Source organism: Bufo bufo, chromosome 8 (genome assembly GCF_905171765.1).
Source record: "Bufo bufo chromosome 8, aBufBuf1.1, whole genome shotgun sequence".
Taxonomy (NCBI): domain Eukaryota; kingdom Metazoa; phylum Chordata; class Amphibia; order Anura; family Bufonidae; genus Bufo; species Bufo bufo.
This window is the reverse complement of record NC_053396.1, coordinates 170,994,560-171,015,687: the sequence shown is the minus strand read 5'-3', so window position 1 is coordinate 171,015,687 and position 21,128 is coordinate 170,994,560.

Here is a 21,128-nt window from a genome sequence, read left to right as displayed (position 1 = left end):
ATGAACACCGTGCTAAAAACTGTGCTAAATAAACCATTTTTTTGTCACCTTACATCACAAAAAGTACAACAGCAAGCGATCAAAAAGGTGTTTGCCCACTAAAATAGTACCAATCTAACCGTCACCTCATCCCGATTGTCTCAGCCCCTACCTGAGACAATCGTCCAAAAAATAAAAAAAACTATGGCTCAGAATATGAAGACACCAAAACATCATTTTTTTTGTTTTAAAAAAGCTGTTATTATGTAAAACTAACATAAATTTTTAAAAAAAGTATACATATTTGGTATTGCCGCGTTCGTATCGACCGGCTATATAAAAATATCACATGACCTAACCCCTCAGATGAACACCGTAAAAAATAAAAAATAAAAACTGTGCTAAATAAACCATTTTTTGTCACCTTACATCACAAAAAGTGTAATAGCAAGCGATCAAAAAGTCATATGCACCCCAAAATAGTGCCAATCAAACCGTCATCTCATCCCGCAAAAAAGAGATCCTACCTAAGATAATCGCCCAAAAACTGAAAAAACTATGGCTCTCAGAAAATGGAGACACTAAAACATGATTTATTTTTTGTTTCAAAAATGATATTATTGTGTAAAACTTACATAAATAAAAAAAGTACACATATTAGGTATCGCCGTGTCCATATCGACCAGCTCTATAAAAATATCACATGACCTAACCCCTTAAATGAACACCGTAAAAAATAAAAAATAAAAACTGTGCTAAATAAACCATTTTTTGTCACCTTACATCACAAAAAGGGTAATAGCAAGCGATCAAAAAGTCACACGCACCCCAAAATATTGCCAATAAAACCGTCATCTCATCCCACATAAAATAATACCCTACCCAAGGTAATCGCCCAAAAACTGAAAAAATTATGGCTCTTAGACTATGGAAACACTAAAACATGATTTTTGTTGTTTCAAAAAAGAAATCATTGTGTAAAACTCACATAAATAAAAAAAAATTATACATATTAGGTATCGCCGCATCCGTGACAACCTGGTCTATAAAAATATCACATGATCTAACCTGTCAGATGAATGTTGTAAATAACAAAAAATAAAAACGCTGCCAAAACAGTTATTTCTTGTTATCTTGTCTCACAAAAAGTCTAATATAGAGCAACATAAAAATCATATGTACCCTAAACTAGTACCAACAAAACTGCCACCCTATCCCGTAGTTTCTAAAATGGGGCCACTTTTTTGGAGTTTCTACTTTAGGGGTGCATCAGGGGGGCTTCAAATGGGACATGGTGTAAAAAAAAAAACAGTCCAGCAAAATCTGCCTTTCAAAAACCGTATGACATTTCTTTCCTTCTGTGCGCTGCCATGTGCCCGTACAGCTGTTTACGACCACATATGGGGTGTTTCTGTAAATTACAGAATCAGGGCCATAAATATTGAGTTTTGTTTGGCTGTTAACCCTCGCTTTTTTACTGGGAAAAATGGATTAAAATGGAAAATTTGCCCAAAAAATTGAAATTCTGAAATTTCATCTGCATTTGCCAATAACTCTTGTGGAACACCTAAAGGATTAACGACGTTTGTAAAATCTGTTTTGAATACCTTGAGGGGTGTAGTTATTTAGATGGGTTCACTTTTATGGAGTTTCTACTCTAGGGGTGTATCAGGGGGGCTTCAAATGGGACATGGTGTCAAAAAAACCAGTCCAGCAAAATCTGCTTTCCAAAAACTGTATGGCATTCCTTTCCTTCTGCGCCCTGCCATGTGCCCGTACAGTAGTTTACAACCACATATGGGGTGTTTCTGTAAACGGCAGAATCAGGGCCATAAATATTGAGTTTGGTTTGGCTGTTAACCCTTGCTTTGTAACTGGAAAAAAATTATTAAAATGGAAAATCTGCCAAAAATGTTAAATTTTGAAATTGTATCTCTATTTTCCATTAATTCTTGTGGAACACCTAAAAGGTTAACAAAGTTTGTAAAATCAGTTTTGAATACCTTGAGGGGGTTAGTTTATAGAATGGGGTCATTTTTGGGTGGTTTCTATTATGTAAGCCTCGCAAAGTGACTTCAGACCTGAACTGGTCCCTAACAATTGGGTTTTTGAAAATTTCAGAAAAATATCAAGATTTGCTTCTAAACTTCTAAGCCTTGTAACAAAAAATAAAATATCATTCCCAAAATGATCCAAACATGAAGTATACATATGGGGAATGTAAAGTAATAACTATTTTTGGAGGTATTACTATGTTTTTTAGAAGTAGAGAAATTGAAACTTGGAAATTTGCAATTTTTTTACAAATTTTTGGTAAATTTGGTATTTTTTTATAAATAAAAATTATTATTTTTTTACTTCATTTTACCAGTGTCATGAAGTACAATATGTGACGAAAAAACAATCACAGAATGGCCTGAATAAGTCAAAGCGTTTTAAAGTTATCAGCACTTAAAGTGACACTAGTCAGATTTGCAAAAAATGGCCAAGTCCGTAAGGTGAAATAGGGCCGAGTCCTTAAGGGGTTAAAGAAGCTGCGGCAGGCACTTTTTAGGCTAGTGACGTCACCTAAATTGGTCAAATGGCTTTTGTGCAGCCCAGTCCCATTCACTTAAATGAGACTTAGCTGCAATACCATGCACAGCTATCAAGCAATGTAAGTGCTCACCAAAATTCCATGGCCATCTTCAAGCAGCGGATCGGTTGGGGTACCAGGAGTCAAACCCTATCCAATGAGATATTTCTGGCTATTCTGAAGATAGGTTATCAATGTAAAACTCTCCATAAAACACCTTTAATTTATAATTAGTGATAAGCGAAGTTTTGAAAAAGTTGACTCGGTCAATTCGTCATCCTTCGACAACAAATTTGATTAGTTACAAATTAATTCATCACAAATCGCTATAAATCAGGTATACCCATACATCACGGTTGCTGGGGGAATGTATTGAGCAGGATGCTGCATTGAGCCCACTCAATAAGCAGCGGGTGCCGACTGTATCATACAGCAGACACCTGGCCGCAATGACGGGGAATGACGATTAAAGGGTTTCTACCACTTCGTTTTCACATAATTAGCTTTCAGACACTAGCGATCCGCTAGTGTCTGCTCTCCCAAACAATCCTAATATAACTGTTTATTGTCCTGCCGTTTCGCTAAAAATCGAACCTATATAGATATGCTAATGAGCCTCTAGGTGCTATGGGGGCGTCATTAGCACCTAGAGGCTCGGTCTACCTTCACAAAATGCCGCCGCCCAGCGCGTCCCTCCAGCCTGCCCATCTCCTCCGGAATGCGATCAAGCGGACGAATTCTCGCGCATGCGCCGTGCGCGTGTCTGTATTCGGCGCCTGCGCAGTGAATGTCTGACCGCTTCCCTGCACAGACATCTCCACTGCGCCTGTTCCTCGGAGCACTATGACGTCATCGGCGCAGGCGCAGTGGAGATGTCTGAGCAGGGAAGCGGTCAGACATTCACTGCGCATGCGCCGAATACAGACACGCGCACGGCGCATGCGCGAGAATTCATCTGCTTGATCGCATTCCGGAGGAGATGGGCGGGCTGGAGGGACGCGCTGGGCGGCGGCATTTTGTGAAGGTAGACCGAGCCTCTAGGTGCTAATGACGCCCCCATAGCACCTAGAGGCTCATTAGCATATCTATATAGGTTCGATTTTTAGCGAAACGGCAGGACAATAAACAGTTCATTGTAACAATGCCTAAAACGGGCAAGAATAGGACATGTTATTTTTTTTTGCGAGTCTACGGAACGGACATACGGATGCGGAAAGCACACGGTGTGCTGTCCGCATTTTTTGCGAACCCATTGAAATGAATGGGTCTGCATCATATCCACAAAAAAATAATGGAACGGACACGGAAACAAACAACGTTTGTGTGCATGAGGTCTAAAAGTTAAAAAATAAATAAATAAAGTTTAACTCACCCCCTTTCCCAATTTTACATATAAAAATATATAAACAAAGAAAAAATGTATTAGGTATCGCCTTGTCCAAATGTCCAAACTATTAAAATATTAATAAAAATTTCATGTGCGCTGATTGCCGTAATGGTAAAAAAATTAAAAACACACAATTTGCCGTTTTTTTAAATCGAATTTTGTCCTCCAAAAAATTGAGTAACAGGTATAAAAAAAATTGTACATACTGTACCACAAAATGGTACCAATAAAATCTAAATTTCATCCCACAGAAAACATGCCCTCATACAGCTCTGTAAAAAGAAATATAAAAAAGTTATGGTTGTCAGAAAATGGTGATAAAGAAAATTTTGAGCTTTTCAAAGATTTTTATTTAAAATAGTAGATAAAAAAAAATTGAAGTTTGGTATAGGCATATTAATATTGAGCTACATAATAAGGATGTTATGACGTTTTCAGCGCACAGTGAACACCGTGATGTCAAAACCCTCAAAACCTTGGCGGAATTGTACTTTGTTTTCCAATTTAACCCCACAAAAAATGTTTTCCAATCACAGACATGGTAAATTGAGTGGTGCTCTTAACCCCTTCAGGACACAGCCTTATTTCACCTTAAGGACCAGGCCATTTTTTGCAAATCTGACCAGTGTCACTTTATGTGGTGATAACTTTTACTTAGCCAGGCCATTCTGAAATTGTTTTTTCGTCACATATTGTACTTCATGACACTGGTAAAATAAAGTAAAAAAAAAAAATACCAAATTTAGCAAAATTTTAGAAAAATTAGCAAATTTCAAGCTTTCAATTTCTCTACTTCTATAATACATAGTAATAACTCCAAAAAAAGTTATTAATTTACATACCCCATATGTCTACTTCATGTTTGGATCATTTGGGGAATACTATTTTATTTTTTGGGGACGTTACAAGGCTTAGAAGTTTAGAAGCAAATCTTGGAAAATTTCAGAAATTTTCAAAAACCCATTTTTTTAGGGACCAGTTCAGGTTTGAAGTCACTTTGTGAGGCTTACATAATAGAAACCACCCAAAAATGACCCCATGTTAGAAACTACACCCCTCAAGGTATTCAAAACTGATCTCATAAACTATGTTAACCCTTTAGGTGTTTGCACAAGAGTTATTGGCAAATGAGGATGAAATTTGAGAATTTCCTTTTTTTGCCAATTCTTCCATTTTAACCAATTTTTTCCACTAACAAATCAAGGGTTAACAGTCAAACAAGACTGTATCTTTATTGCCCTGACTCTGCCGTTTACAGAAACACCCCATATCTGGTGGTACACTACTGTACGGCCACACGGCGGGGTGTAGAGAAAAAGGAGCGCCGTGTGGGTTTTGGGGGGCTGATTTTTATGGACCGGTTTATTTACACCGTGTCCTATTTCAAGACCCCCTGATGCACCCCTACAGTAGAAACTCCCTAAAAGTGACCCCATTATGGAAACTACGGGATAAGGTGGCGGGTTTTTTGGGACTATTTTTAGGGTACATATGTTTTTTGGTTGCTCTATATTACATTTTTGTGAGGTAAGGTTACCGAAAATTGAAATTCTGAAATTTCATCTCCATTTGCCATAAACTGTTGAGGAAAACCTAAAGGGTTAATAAAGTTAGTAAAATCAGTTTTGAATACCTTGAGGGGTGTAGTTTCTTAGATGGGGTCACTTTTAGGGAATTTCTACTCTAGGGGGGCATCAGGGGGGCTTCTAAAGGGACATGGTGTCAATAAAAAAGGCCATCAAAATCGGCCTTCCAGAAACCATGTCGGTCCTTTCCCTTTGCGCCTCCCTTTTACTGATACAGCAGTTTACAATCACAAATGTGGCGTTTCTATAAACTGCAGTATCAGGGTAATAAATAATAAGTTTTGTTTGGCTGTAAACCCTTGATTTTTACCGGAAACGATGGATTGAAATGGAAAAGTGCCAAAAATAGCTGTTTTGGCACCATTTTTTATATATTTTTTGGACCGTGTTAATCTGGGGGGTTGGGTCATGGGGTATTTTTACAGAGGAGATTATTACGGACGCGGCGATACCTAATAAGTCTATTTTTTTACAATTATTTAGGTTTTAGACTATATGATCTATTTGGATACAAAAAAAGAAATATTTTGTATCTCTATAGTCTAAGAGTTATTTTTTTTTAGTTTTTTAGCTGATAGGGGCTTTTTTTTGTTTTTTAGCCAATTGTATTAGGTAGGGGCACATTTTTTGCAGGATGAGGGGACGATTTTATTGGCACTATTTTGGGGGCTATATGACTTTTTGATCGCTTGCTATTACACTTTTTTTATGTAAAGTGACAAAAAAAATTCTTTTTTTTTCACTTTTTTTTTTTTTTTTTAACGTGTTAATCTGGGGGGTTAGAGGTAGATTTACAGAGGAGATTATTACCGACGCTGCGCTACCTAGTAAGTCTACTTTTTATTTATTTTTAGTTCTACAACATTTTTTTTTTTGGTGTCTCAAGTCTGAGAACCAGAGTTTTTTTGAATAGTCAGTGGCTAAATTGGTGAAGGGGATTATAAATTTAGAACTCCATGGAAGTGTGGCACTCCCTGAAGCAACCAATAATCCAGAGGCCCGGATGATCGGGGCACGTGTCACATTGAGTAGTGGTGTCCTTCCGTATCCACCTCCTGCGACGCACTCTGCATTTTTTTGGGGTTTGTGTCTTCTTTCCAATATGGGGAACCACACCTGGAAAGTGTTGGCCAGGGACGATCCGGGCGCTTCCAATTCCCGAGGTACTCCCACCTGCTCTTTCCTGGTCAGAAAAGATCAGGGTCTTGAGGACTGCCTCATAGAACTGGAGGAATGTCCCTGTGTTGCCAGCGCTCTGGAACAGTACAAAAGAGTTGTACATGGCAACCTGCACCAAGTAGACCGCAACTTTTTTGTACCGTGCCTTGGTTTTGCGCATGGCGTTAGATGGCTTGAGGACTTGATCAGAGAGATCAACTCCTCCCATATACTGATTGTAGTCGACGATACAATCGGGCTTGAGGACCGTTGCCGCGGTACCTCGCACAGGGACAGGGGTGATGCCATTACCGTGAATTGTGGACAGTACAAGGACATCCCTCTTGTCCTTATAGCTGACCAGCAGAAGGTTTCCACTGGTAAGGGCACGGGTCTCACCCCTGGGGATAGGTACCTGGAGGGGGTAGGCAGGGAGGCCGCGCTGATTTTTCCACACGGTCCCACAAGTGAACGTGGATCTGACAGCTAGGGACTGGAACAAGTTATCCACGTATAGGTGGTAACCCTTATCTAGCAGTGGGTGCATAAGGTCCCACACAAGTTTCCCGCTAACACCCAGAGTGGGGGGACATTCTGGGGGTTGAATACGGGAATCTGGCCCCTCGTACACACGAAACTTGTAAGTGTACCCTGAGGTACTCTCATAAAGTTTGTACAGCTTCACGCCATACCTCGCCCGCTTTGAGGGAACATACTGGCGGAAAATGAGTCTCCCCTTAAACGCAAAGAGAGACTCATCAGCCGCGACCTGCCTTCCAGGTACATAGACCTCCATGAATTTGGCCCCGAAGTGATCGATGACCGGCCGTATCTTATACAGACGGTCATAGGCAGGATCACCTCGGGGGGGGGGACATGCTGCATTATCTGAATAATGCAGGCATTTCCAGATGGCCTCAAATCGGGAACGTGTCATGGCCATACTGTAGAGTGGGGTCTGGTAGAGGACGTCCCCACTCCAGTACAGCCTGACACTGGGCTTTTTGACTAGGCCCATATGCAGCACGAGGCCCCAAAACGTCCTCATCTCGGCTGCACTGACCGGGGTCCAGCCACCGGGCCTAGCCAAAAGGAAAACTAGTACGACCCCCAGAGCTGCTCGTACTAGGCAGGTCCACAGGGTCCCTAGCATGGGGGTCCCCTCGATCTGCCTGGGGGCTCATCATCGCTTGATGATGAGGAGGATGCGGATGACAACAGGAACGTGGGGTCATCCTCATCCTCACTGGGGCTCTTAGACTCGGAGGCAAGGAGGGCGTATGCCTCCTCGGCCGAGAACATCCGGCGGGCCATAGGGGAGTGTGTGTCTGCGCGTGTATGTGCGTGTGTGTAAATCTTTATTAGGTGTGTGTGTGTGTGGGGGGCACGGGTGTTCACGCACAAAAAAAGTTAAAAAAAAGTGTAAAAAAGAAAAACAAAATACAAATGCGTGGGGGGGGGGGGGCAAGCGTGTGTGGGGGGGGCAAGCTGCAGCACCCCTGGGGGGGTCTAGGGTCACACAGCTAACTGCTGTGGACCCCATACACCCGATCAGGTGGCTCACAGACCTAATCTAACCCTAAACTTGCCCTAACTACCACTGCCTACACCTCCCACTACCTGCCTGCCCCTGCCTGTCCCTGCCTCCTAAGGTGCCTGATGGCACCAAAAAATTACAAAATGGTGGGCAGCGCAATCTCCTGCTGCTCTCCCCGCTCCACGGACCGGAATGAGCCGGGAGAGCAGCGGCGGAGATTCAAACTTGCCGCACTCCGCCCACATGCCGCATGGGGACCAATCGCAGGCGATCCTGAGAGGTGGCGTGATCGCCACCTCACAGGATCGCAGGACGGTGATTGGTGGTGTATAATCACACCACCGATCACCGTCCTTTCCGGGTTATCGGGTCATCAAAGACCTGAATAACCCGGAAATGCAGAAAACTGCAGGTCTGAATTGACCTGCGGTTTTCTGCGATCGCCGACATCGGGGGGTCACAAGACCCCCCTGAGCATTTGTACAGAGTGCCTGCCGAATGATTTCGGCAGGCATTTGGTTCCGATCACCGCAGATGGCGCTGCGGTGATCGGAAATACATACCAGGACATCAGGGTGTACCGGTACGCCCTATGTCCTGAAGAGGTTAAATAGTACAACTTATTAATAAGCCCTGACATGGAAACTTAGAAATGTTATGGGTATTGGAACGTTGGGAGCAAAAACAAAAATGCAAAACAAAAAATGGGCCCCATACTATGTGCTCTGAAAACAATACAAACAATGAAGAACTTTCAAAAATGGACTGAGAATAAATATAAAAATGTACACATTAAAATTGTAAATATCTCGGTTCTGTCAAATGGAAAACTGAAATGCTTTTTTTTTTAACACTGTAGACATAAATACCTTTAAAAAAAGAATGAGTTCTATATTTCAAGTGTAAAATCGAAAACTGTACAAATATATGCTATGAACCGGATGGTATTTCGCTTTAAATATGTGTTACAGTTAACATCAGATGGGCCGAACATGGTGGATGGATCAAACATACCCGCTGGATTATTGCCATAAGGGACAGGAGCCTGAAAACTAGTAGCTGCCATCTAGTATGTTAGCCAAACAGGGTCTGTTGCTGGTATGGGGTTTGGCTGGTTAGGTGCGTGGCATAATATGCAAATTATTGCTGTTGTGGCCTGCAATCTCCTGCAGTTGAACAAAATGCAGATGGTGATATATTAAACCGCCCTTTAAAACTGCGGCACAGTAAATCTATATATAAAAGAAGAGATTAACTTCAATTGTGTCAGCAGTTCAACAAGATGCAGACGGCGATAAGTTAGACCGCCCTTTAATACTGCGGCACAGTAATTAAATATATAAAATAAGAAATTAACTGCAAATGTGTTGGCAGTTCAACAGCATGCAGATGGCGATATATTAGACCGCCCTTTAATATTTAGGCACAGTAATTCTATATAGCAACTAAAAGATTACCAGGGATTGTGCCAGAAGAAATTAACTGCAAATGTGTTGGCAGTTCAACAGGATGCATGTGGCAATATATTAGGCCGCCCTTTAATACTGAAGAACAGTAATTCTATATATCAAAAAATAAATAAAAAATTTACGGGGATTGTGTCAGCAGTTGAACAAGATACACATGACGATTAGTGATGGACGAACATCTGCCGGGACCGTTCACGAACGCGATTGCGCGAACGTGATCAAATGTTCGCTAACCGCAAGTTCGCAGCGGGTCCCATTTATTTTAATGGCAGGCGAAACTGAAAAACCTTCAGCTCATATTTGCAGCCAATAAATAATTACTAGAAGTGCACAAATAGTCCCACAACATGGACAGTGACATACCAGATGTATTATTCGAATTTGCGATCTCCATTTATTATTTTTCTCAATGCGAAATATCGGCAATATATTTTTCACGTACGCGCATGCGCAAATGCACTATATAATACCCAAATGCACTATAAAGAAAGTATATTGGTATATAACACCCCGCTTCAATCAGTTTTTTTGGGGGCGACTGGTATATCACACCAGTAGAAATTATTTGTTCCAATAACGCTTGTCCATCTATATACAGTACCTGCAGTATCGCAGCAGAACCGCACACAACTGCCGCACAATACAAATGCACTATAATATACTTTCTAACTTAGAAAGTATATTATAACTAGAGGTGGGACGAATCCAATTTTTTTCGAATCCGAATCCGAAAAGGTTCTCGAATATATCGAATCTTTCGAATCTCGAATCCTACGAATCCTGTACATAATTGTGTGAACGCACGGTGTAAGAAACAAAGTCAGACCGCGTCAGTTTGTCTGAACCTCCACCTCCCAGTCACGGTCACACCCTATATGACCGCGATGACCCCTGCTATGACCCCTGCTCCTATCCCTACAGAACATACAGGGTAATACAGCCACATACCTCTTACATCCAGTGACGTCTCCTTTGATGTAGATGTTCTCTTTCCTCATCTTCTCCTTTCAGACCTTCAGACCAGACCACCATTTTTCAGCCATTTTTCATCTCTGCAGCTTGACAAAAAAAAAATCTTAGTTTACTACTTTTCCATCATCCTCCCATCTTCTGGACAAATCATCCTAACACCCCCAATACTGTTCCGCTGTGCTCCCCAATACTATACTGCAGAAACAGATAATACCCCTGATAATACTAGTACCACACAGAGCCCCCCATATAAAATACCCCTTCTTTGTGGCCTCTGTAGATGCCCCCATAGTGCCCCCCAATAATGTGCCAATAAGAAGTGGCCCCACAGTGCCACCCAATAATGTGCCAGTAAGTGTCCCCATAGATGCCTCCCTAATCATGTGCCAGTATCAAGTGCGGAGTGCCTCTCTCCTCCCCCCATGTGCCGGTATCATAGTGCCATCTCCCCGCCAATGTGCCCGTATCATAGTGCCACCTCCCCCCATAATGTGCCCGTATCATAGTGCCACCTCCCCCCATAATGTGCCCGTATCATAGTGCCTCCCCCCAATGTGCCAGTAGTATCATAGTGCCTCTCACCTCTCCCCCTGGCATTCACAGATCCCCCCATCCTATAACAGTGCCATGCACAGACCCCCCCAACCCATAACAGTGCCATCTACAGACCCCCCCACCCCATAACATTGCCATCCACAGACCCCCCCACCCCATAACAGTGCCATCCACAGACCCAGCCCACCCCATAACAGTGCCATCCACAGACCCAGCCCACCCCATAACAGTGCCATCCACAGACCCAGCCCACCCCATAACAGTGCCATCCACAGACCCACCCACCCCATAACAGTGCCATCCACAGACCCCCCCACCCCATAACAGTGCCATCCACAGACCCAGCCCACCCCATAACAGTGCCATCCACAGACCCAGCCCACCCCATAACAGTGCCATCCACAGACCCCCCCACCCCATAACAGTGCCATCCACAGACCCCCCCATCCTACAACAGTGCCATCCACAGACCCCCCCATCCTATAACAGTGCCATCCACAGACCCCCCCACCCTATAACAGTGCCATCCACAGACCCCCCCACCTTATAACAGTGCCATCCACAGACCCCCCTACCCCATAACAGTGCCATCCACAGACCCCCCCACCCTATAACAGTGCCATCCACAGACCCACCCCCACCCCTTAACAGTGCCATCCACAGACCCCCCCATTGCCGCTCCAGTAGTTATACAATGTGTAATTCTGATTAATAATCATGCTGCCCCCTCTGTCTGTAGTATAACATTCAATGAATCTTACTTACAGGGCTACTGCTATCGTAATTCAGGATGGCCAGGCAGACGAGCGGCAGAGTGACTGACTGACGTCACCTGCCTGCGTCGCCTGCTTTATGAATGAAGCAGGCGGCGCAAGCAGGTGACGTCAGTCAGTGACGCTGCCGCTCGTCTGCCCGGCCGTCCTGAATTACAATAGCAGTAGCCCTGTAAGTAAGATTCATTGAATGTTATACTACAGACAGAGGGGGCAGCATGATTATTAATCAGAATTACACATTGTATAACTACTGGAGCGGAGGGGCCGGAGCACAGTGAACGCACCGGCCCCCAGCTCCGCCTTCCAGTCCCTCCCACCGGATTCGTCGTATTCGTTTCAGGCAAATTACGTCGGGATTCGAGTCCACGAATCCAGCAAGATTCGAGGGATTCGTGGATTCTACGAATCCCCCGTCCCATCTCTAATTATAACATTGTACAAGGAAGGCAATCCATTAGAATATACATAAAGATAAAACGTAACCTTTAATAATATTACTATGAGGGTCCATTCACACGTCCGTAAGTGTTTTGCGGATCCGCAAAACACGGACACTGGCAATGTGCATTCCGCAATTTGTAGACCACACATCGCCGGCACTATAATAGAAAATGCCTAATCTTGTCTGCAATTGCGGACAAGAATAGGACATGTTCTATTTTTTGGCGGAAACGGAAGCACAGATGCGGAAGTGGGCTTCTGCGGATGCGGACAGCACATTCCGGCCCCATTGAACATGATTGGGTCTGCACCATCTGGATAGATCATCAGCATCTGATCGGCGGGGGTCCGACACCCAGGACCGACGCCGATCAGCTGTTTGAGAAGGCAGCGGCGCTCCAGCAGCGGCGCAGCCTTCTCACTGTTTACCGCTGGCCCAGTGAAGTCACGAGTAGTATCAACTAGCGTGGGCGGGGCTAAGCTCCATTCAAGTAAACAGAGCTTAGCCCCGCCCACGCTAGTTGATACTAATCGTGACGTCACTGGGCCAGCGGTAAACAGCGAGAAGGCCGCAGCGCTGCTGAAGCGCCGCTGCCTTCTCAAACAGCTGATCGGCTGGGGTCCCGGGTGTCGGACCCCCGCCAATCAGATGCTGATGATCTATCCAGAGGATAGATCATCAGTTAAAACAAAGTGCAGAACCCCTTTAAGCAAAAAGCATAGATGTGGTAGGCAATAACAAGTGCTCGGCGGCACTAAATCTGGTGCTCGGCGGCACCAAATCAGAAACCATATGTCCTACCACAATCCGGGGGGTTCCAGTGCACATCCATGAATCCCAGAGTGAAAGCAAAAACCATCTATCCCTGGGCTAGATGATGATGTGGTATTGAAGGACAGGGTGGGCAAAGAACTCTCCCTGATATTGCCCTACAGGGGGGTGCTATTCTGGCCCTGATAGCCTAACCACAGACCACCCGCCCTGATAAGAGCGACCCCGTCCGGAACCTTATCCTATATAAAAATGGCCCTAGTAAGCCCCTAGCCCCTAGGCCCCTGACTTCCAGGTGATCACTATATAGATCTATGTGTTTTTGACTCATTATAAAAGTATAAGTATATCGCACCCCTCTGTGTATCACACATATAGATAGCACACCTATAATAGTCCTTAAAAAGACTTTTGTGGCCCTATTAGCTAGCGTTTGGTGTCCATAACAGCCTTTCCCTGCTCCACACAGCAACCTCTTCCTACACTGGCAAAACACTGAATGTAAAATGGCGGCCAGATCAGGTTTATTTATAAGGTAGGGGGTATGTCCATGTGCTGAAATGTCTCAATTGGCTGTCCTATACCACCTGATGGATGTGTCATGGGTCAAAGTTGTTCATAATGTAAAAGAATATGGCGGGCGCGAATTTCTTCATATGTTAGCATGTTCGGCGAATCGCGAACACGCAAAGTTTGCAGCGAAACGACCGCCGGGCGATCCGCAAGGCCATCTCTAATGACGATATATGAGTCCGCCCTTTAATACTGCAGCACAGTAATTCTATGAATAAAATAAGACATTGACTATGAATGTGTCAGCAGTTCAGCAAGATGCAGACAGTGATATATTAGACTGCCCTTTAATATTGGCGCATAGTAATTTTATATATAAAATTAGAGATTAACTGCAAATATGTCAGCAGTTCAACAAGATGCAGATGGGGATATATTAGACTGCCCTTTAATAATACAGCACAGTAATTCTATATATAAACTAACAGATTAACTGGAATTGAGGTAGCAGGTAAACAAGATGCACACGGCCATTACACTCAACCTGCACTGTCCCTACAGTCTCCCTATGCTCTTCTCACAGTGTCTAAAAACTCTCCCTACAACCTACACTGTCTCTGCACTGTCACTGCCCTATCCAATATTCTACAATTAAAAGCTTTCTGAAACAATGTCCCTAGTGCATAAGTGCTTGTCATGTCTCTCCCTAAGCTCAGATCACAGTGAAATGGCAGAGACCTCATGGGATGAGGCCTTTTATAAGGCTGTGACATCACAGGCTATCTGCTGATTGGCTAGCTGCCCAGAATTATGGGTTATATTGCTTTCTCTGGCTTCTTACTTTCATTTTCCATTATTTTCCATTTTACAAAAAATCTGATTTGTTACCACGAAGCGAGAGGAATTTTGATTCACCATGAATGGAATTTTTTCCTAAACTTCGGATCGAATTCCGCTTCGGATACTTCAATTCGTGCAACACTATTAATAATGATAATAATACTCCACCATATGAACTGATAATAAATGAATAGCCAAATTTAATTAGGAACTCGCCACTGATAAACCTGTAGACAGAAAGGTTTCCCCTATAATAAACCTACTATAAACATTTAAAGCATGCTGATTAAAAATATCATTAATGTCTCCTCAGTTGGGGTTCAAATCTAGGAATGCCTAGAATAATGGGATCACAACCGATTCAGAATTGTATTAGATTTACAACAACCTCCCATTAACTTGAGATTGTGTTAACATTTCCAGCCATATACATGAGATTAAAGTTGTTGGAAATGGGTGACTCTGGCCATTTTGGCTAACCATCATTTGAAAATATACCGCACGTGAAGTTTCACGATGGCCAACACAGACTTCTGTCTGCTCATAATGTGATCGGCCAGGTTGTCGAAATTACATGTTTATGGCTATTTGCTATTGTTCTCAAGGGCCAAGTTGTCAGTTTTATGTTTTTGGCTCAATGTCATACTCATGTAAGCACAAGGCTCCCTGTACAACAGCCTCTTCTGATACCGGCTTCTCCTGCAAGGTGGCATCCAGGTGACACCTTTCCTTGTGCCAACTACACTAGCAAAACCTGGTCATACCTCTGCTTAAGTTACAATGATTCAACATCACATTTACAATCTGCAGGTTAACATGTATACGGACTATTGCAGTTAAACAAATCACAGTAGTAATGTAATGTAAATAATTCTATGAAATGCATTGACACAAGCTTTTACTATGTACGGTAAGTAAGGCAAGTGAGTTATTTGCAGTTCACTTCCCCATCTCTTACAGTCTTTTACTCTACAAACCAATTGCTAGAGATTTACTTACACTGTATAAAGTAGTAAAGTAACTCAACCTTGAATGGATTATCCCAAAAATTTTAAATTGTTTTTTACTCACTTATCTGGATGACTAGCTTCCCTTTCTGTGGGTGGAGAGTAGCTCATCAAGTACCTGCATCTCCCAGGATTCATTGCAATCAGCTCTTGTAAACCCCTTCCTCCCCTGCATATGCAGTGGGTGCCTCCCCCCAGGGCCCTTTAAGAGTACTAGTACTTTTTTCGTGATGCCAGTTGCAATGAAGCAACAAGGGCACAGGGCCCCTTGTAGTGATACTGTGGATGGTACCCAGGTGTAGGAATGGCCCAGTGGTATAGGGTTGCCTATAATGTCCCTTAAAATTTTGTGCATGTGTCACGGTGCTCCTACCTGGATACGACTGGACCCCAGGCATTGGCCCCGAAGCAATGAAAGGGGGTTGTTGATGAAGGGGATGATGAAATAAATTGAGTCCAGACCTTGTGATGAAGTTCAATAACAGCTTTACTTGGCATAAACGTTTCTCCAACAGTTTTAGGCTCTGTCTTTGTTCCCAGCAGGCTTTAGCATTAACTCTGGCAGGCAAACAAACTCAACTCAGCTACATCTGTTGCTTCTGGCCCTGCTGTGCTGACAGGCTGAATGAATAACTTTGCTTTAGCTGTATGCTGCAACTTGTTTTTTTGAAGTCTGACTCTACCTTAATCCAGGGAACTCTCCTCCTGGCTTCAGAGGCTCCAAGCTATAGCCTCCACATCCAGCAGAGCTGAAGGTGCTCTGGCTGGCTTGGGCATAGCACGTCCATCTGGGACGTGGCCCTGCTTCCTTCCCCTAGCAGGGGGTAACTGCAACTCACGCTAACCAACTAGTCTCTCTGCTCCTTAGAGGGAGGGTTACAATGGAAAGAAGGGTTCCATCCTCTGTAAATGTAGCTCTGCCATACTTGCTGCCACCTTCTGGTGAACCAGATAAATTACATGAACCATAACAATTACAAGAAATAAATATGTGTTTAGGACCTGACATAAATACACATGATGACATGAAATTAACCAATAAAGACAGTAGCTGGGTGCGGAAGTAGTAATGCAACTCTGGGGAGTTACACATAGAAAATAGTCCCTCATATATAGCTTTAGAGATACATATGGTATGTAATGCCCCTACAATTTTTTTCTCTGCTGTCTAGAGAGAGATACAGCTATATATTTCAATTGAATGAAAGAATCAAAGGTGTCTGAGCTGCTTCACCTGCTGCTCTATGAGATCATGACACTGGCATTGAAGGGGCAAGGAAGCTACTGAGCATGTTAGTCCACCTCTGACTGCAGGTAAAGGTGGATTAGAAGGATAAACTGCAGTTTATTGCATGTATATTGCAGTACTTCATTTAAAATGCTCTATTCATTTTATAGTGATAGTTTTCGTGAGATATCCCCTTTAATGTTCCAAGTCTATTAATGGATGCATTGCCTTGTGAACTGTTTAATGCATGTGCCAGATATAGTCATATCTACCTACCAAATGAATGCTGCTGTTTGATTGTAACTTCCACAGACATCCTAAACAAAGGCTGATTTTCTGCATCTCTCTAAGTATATCTTGACCTTATCAGCTGCTATTTGTCATATTTATGACTCCGCTTTGCAGCCTCAGTAACTATCTCCCTTATCACTTTGCATTTAAAACAAGTAACATTAGGAAGTGCTGAGATTGCAATAATCTTCATTACATTGTAAAGTGAAAGAATAAGAGTATAATGGCAAATGTATGCAATAATGTGGTGTGCTGTCCATTTATGTATCAATATGACTTCATTCTCCTACCAACAATGGTGCACAATGACTGTGAAGGTTCTTATTCATCCAAGTCATGGTACAGTATGTCAGAGCAACTGGACTTGAAGATGTTTCGCTAGTCATCCAACTGGATTTCTCAGAATTGAGAAAGTCAGTCAGATGACTAGTGAAAAGTCTTAACGAGAAAACACAAGAAGTCCACTAGTTCTGACTTATTACTACTGATAGTGGTGCATAATGGAAAACTCAATTTTTTTTTTGACCCATCCAAATCAGACAGGTAGAATGGTATACTTACATCAGCAGTATTTCTCTTCATGTATTCTATACCACAAATGCTTACAATTCTTCCTTCACCAAACTGACCACTGGTGACTCCACAGGAGTCTCTCCATTTACTTAATGTTAATTCCCACAAGCCCAACCATCTCACATCTAGGGAGTGACTCTCCAAGGTTGCACTTCCTTAATTTTTGCAATGAGCTAAGTTTTATACTGATTTAAAGGGAAGTTGTCCTCAGAAACTCAAATTTTGATTTGGGTTCGATTTAGCCAAATTGGTTGACCAATTCAGTTTGAACCCAAATCAAATGTGCTTCAAATGACCTGAACATTTGTATATGACACTCTGAGGTCTAGGATTTGTTTCTCCTCTAGCTCATAATGTAATGTACTAGTCCTAGGCTCTTCCTTGATATAATCAATAGGTATATCTCCCAAATGATTGCTAACAGCCATGAAGACTGTCTATTTTTCAGCCTATCCTCTGACAGCTAATCTTGGCAATACTGCAGGGCATTGCAAACCATTGTTTGGACAACCCCAGATATTTAACAGATCTAAGCAGTTCACTGAGCAGTTTCCCAACCAAACAGTAAGTCAATTTAACGAGAACCCATCACTATGAAATGTAGTGCTTTTTGCAGTCTGTTATAGAGCAAGATGAGCTGAGCAGATTGTTAAACAGCTTCGTGAAGAAAGATTCTGTAAAACTTGTAATTTATACATTAAATTTTCTGCCCTTTCTGAGTATAGCATTCATGTGTGGAGTCCTATTAGTGATTGACATCTCTCTATATACTGGGAAGGCTGTCAGTCATGGATAAGACAGCCTACTTGGACCTCCTGCTCTAGATGCCTGCAGATTGCACAACATTTCATGGTGACAAATTCTCTTTAAATGAACAGTCAACCAAAACCTTTCTACAGATGTTTCTCTTACCTGGAGAAAAATAAAAGCTCTGGTTTTGCTCTGTAGCAAGGTTAAATATCATATGCATAAACTAACTCTTGGCCGAAAGATCGTTCAGTTGTCAGTGATAATCTCTGACTTTGCTATAAACACACACAAGATAAGCGGCTGCCAGTAACCATTGTCACCTTTTATCTTGGGGAAAGACTAGCCTTGAACTGGATGAAATCCAAACAGTTGGATTCTTTCTTGCTGGAAAAGAAGATGTAGAAAAACGATCATGGTGTTGTCATTAAAATTCAATACAAAGTTGTCCAGATTTAACAAGAAAAATGCAATGCCTTTGGCTAGCTAAACAAGCATATCAGTGCTGTCTAACATATTAAATGTAATCAAGCATATATATATGTGTGGTATGTTTCAACATCCGCTTGGAGTATGCAGGTTCCCCCCTTATTTGTGTGGGTTTTCGTCCTGACTCCAAAAATACACTGATAGGTAAAAATTAGATTGTGAGCTTCATTGGACCTAGCAAATTATATGATTTATGATAATACAGTATGTGAAGAGTGCTGCAGAATATGTTGATGCTATTAACTGAGGGCAGTGATTGGTTATGGTCGCATGGAGTGGTCAGGTACATTATTACTGCAACAGTGATAAGAAAGAGTGACAGTGGGGAGCCCAAAAGGTGGTAATTCATGGCAAATTTATATCTACTGCTTCCGATATCAACATAACTAAACTGGCTATGGTGACTTCCCTCCATAAAGAAAATTCAACAGCTTGAACTAAACCATAAATCCTCTCCCTCCTCTGACATCCTTCGTTCCCTAACGTCAAAATGCCAGATGTTGAAGGACATCTTAAATGCAGCTAAATTTTACATGTCATGCAAAAAGAGGCTCCTTGTTCATGGAAATAGTGTCCAAACTAATGGTGTCCTTAATAAAAAAAATGCTAAATATGTATACACATATTCTCATTAAAACACCAAGATGGATCCCAAATTACAGATCCTGTGAAAATTTATGAGGCATTTTGCAAATACTATACGTCGCTTTATCAACTATGTTCTCATGAATCGTGTTGCCAATGGACACAGCGACATAATGACACAACAATTTCTCTCTACTTTTAATCTTCCTACTATTTACAGTGCCCAAAAATCTGACTTATGTAAGCACTTTACATTACAAGAGACTCAGTCGATCCTGTCAAAGAGGTAGAGAACCCTAGTCCAGATGGCCTCCCTATCTCCTAATATGAATTCTTCCAAGATACTCTCCAACCTGACCTCCTCCATTTTTGTAACGTTGTCCTGCAAGGCTCCGTCATACTGCACAAATGACTTGATCTCATATTTCCCTATTTCTTTCCTAATAATGACTTGAAAATCTTTGCGGGCCTTGTGTCTCAGAGCCTTATTCTCTTTTTGCTAGATCTCATTTCTCCTGAGCATGTGGGGTTTGTGAATGGAGGAGAGGGAAAAGATAACTCTTTATCTTTTTCATTTACTGCAATATGCTAATATGTTCTTGTTCTCCTTTAGTATTCCTTAGTACTAACGTAGAGAAGGCCCTCGTCAGGGTCGACTGGAGCTACCTGAAAGAAACTAGACATCATTTTAATATTCCTGATCCTTTTCCTGATCTTCCAGATGTACTCCTGTATCTAAGCCTGTATTTGTATCAATGGTACTTTTCAAACCTGTTAAACAAATTGAATGGCATGGCAGGGCTGCCCACTTTCACCGGCCTTGTTCATACTAGTCATGGAGACCATGATACAAAGAATTAGATAGCGCCCGTGTGTTAAAAGATTTTCTGTAGCAGGGGTGGACCACAAAGCAGCAGACTTTGCCAATGACCTTCTTCTCATCCTAGTGCTTTTAGATCCAGGAGGCTGTTCCGGCAGGGAACGGCCTCCTGGATCTCTTGGCATTCCGGCATTGCCATCTGGCCCTATTTACTAGAATGGGCACCAGCGGAGATCCAGCAACAATCCTGCAAATATGCTAAGAAACAATCGCACAGCGGTTTTCGTCCAGCCAATTCTCTGCATATTTGATTGTTTGAGGCCAGATGTACATTGGTCCCCATTATAGTTGCAAGGTTATGACTGGTGTTGAGTCTAGTATGTATATATACAGTCCTGATCAAAAGTTTTAAACCACTTGAAAAATGGCAAAAAATCTTATTTTAAATTGTTGGATCTTAACAAGGTTCCAAGTAGAGCTTCAACATGCAACAAGAAGAAATGAGAGTGAGACAAAACATTTTTTGAGCATTCAATTAATTGAAAATAACGATTAAACTGAAACAGGCAGTTTTTCAGCTGCCACATGCCTTTAAAAGGCCAAATCTGTGCAAAGATGTGGATTCATTGTCATTTTCTGTCAGGTAGTCACACGTTGTGATGGCAAAGGCAAAAAAACTCTCCCTTTTTTAATGTGGTCAGGTTGTTGAACTGCATAAGCAGAATCTCTCACAGTGCGCCATCCCTGCTGAGGTGGGACGCAGTAAGACAGTCATTTGGAATTTCTTAAATGATCCTGAGGGTTATGGAACAAAAAAGTTAAGTGGAA